The sequence below is a fragment of the Monosiga brevicollis genome, genomic scaffold (assembly GCF_000002865.3).
Source record: "Monosiga brevicollis MX1 MONBRscaffold_24 genomic scaffold, whole genome shotgun sequence".
Lineage (NCBI taxonomy): Eukaryota > Choanoflagellata > Craspedida > Salpingoecidae > Monosiga > Monosiga brevicollis.
Window position 1 is genome coordinate 81,966 of NW_001865061.1, and position 1,750 is coordinate 83,715.

Consider the following 1,750-nt stretch of genomic DNA (forward strand, 5'->3'; position numbering starts at 1 on the left):
GCTCGTGCCAGCCAGTCCGAACTGTGCAGCTGCGACGCAGCTGTTGTCCAAGACCAATGGCAGCGCCGTCGGATTTGACCCAAAACATCATGTCTTCCGAGCAGCCAACACCACAGGGCGTCAACACAGACACAGACACCCTCACTCACAGACACACAGACCGATACACATGCAGCCAACCCCCAAACCTTCCTGACGGCACAGACACGAGCTACACCTGTATGCAGGACACTTGGTCTATATGCCTCTCCCAGCGCTGCCACCCGCTCTGACCTGCCCCCGCATTATGCACACAGTTACTATTCGTGCTGGCACTCTCACTGGAGTGCCCCGACCACACACGCACACTCGTTCAGCCTGCACCCGCTCCCACGCTGTGCCAGTCCACCCACCCAGCCAAGCAAAGTTCGGGGCCGGTGGGCGATTTTTTTTTCTCTCTCCTTTCAGAATTACCGCAGCACAGCAGCAGACACCACACATCAGGGTTAGCGTGTCATCTCTCTCGCCTTGCCCACATGGCTCCGCCTTTGTCTCGAGACCTCTCTGCTTGCCCACCCCGCACCCCAAGCATCAGTCCAAGTCTCCAGCCAACTCTTTTTCTTCTTGGTATATTCAATTCCGGCGACTTCCGGCGACTCTTGCTCCTCAAACAGACGCACCGCCTCCTCTCAACTTGTGCTCACCTTGGCACACGCGATGCACACACACACACACACACACACCTTTTTCAGCCAAACACACACATACGCATCGAGCCAGCATTTGCCTTTACCAACACGGACATAACGCTGTCAGCATCCTTTGTGCCTTGCTGCCAGCAGGCAGCGCCTACGTCGTGTTGTGTGTCCTTGGCCGGCAGCACTGACCGAGCTGGACCAGTCTTTTTTGCCCAACCCGATTTCCCCCCCCATTCTCGCTCGACGATCATTTTTTCACCTGCTTCCTCAATGCCCCCCCCCCGCCTTTCGCTGTCTGTTTGTCTGTGCATCTTTTTCCTCTCTGTTTTGGCAGCCACTTGAGGTTTTGATCAAAAAGAGCCTTGTCTTGGCCTCTGTGTCAGGTGAGCTCGCCTGCACCTGCTCAGCCCTTGTTTAGCTTACACATCGAAATGAATCCCCATCATCCAAACACAAAGCCACTGTCGCCCTCCGTCCATCGTCCATCGTCCTCCTGTTCCTCCTCCCCCCTCTGCTCCTCACCATCTCTGCTGACTGTGGCCGAGCTCGTCTACTTGTCCTTCTCCCGTGCGCTGCACTTCCTTTTGCTTTTTCGTGTCTCTTGGCATCGTCACTTCCACCTGGCAGCGCCCGTTCTTCCCGTTGGTCTTTCATACCCCCCATATCCCGAGCAGATGGCTCCTGCTGCTCTGGCGCGCGAGCCATCCAAGCATCACACACACACACACACGCACACACACACACTTGTTGACACAAGAATCACGTGCCAGCACACAATCGTGTTTTTGTACTATTTTTTACTGTTCTTTGTCTTGACGGACGACTGGGTCCAATGACTTGCCTGTAACATGCACACCCACCAAGCCTCGTTATTGTGCCAGCACCAGGCCTGAGATGACACCCCATATGCTGGCCCGTCCGCCCTTGCTGCTGCCAATTCGGGGCTGGGGCGGGCGGGGGTTCTTCTTCTTGTTGTTGTTGCTGTTGTTGACTCTTTGTGTTGTGTTGTGTTGATATTTCTTTGTTTTTGTCGCGGGTGACACACTTGTGCCTTGTGGCTGTAACGTCGACCC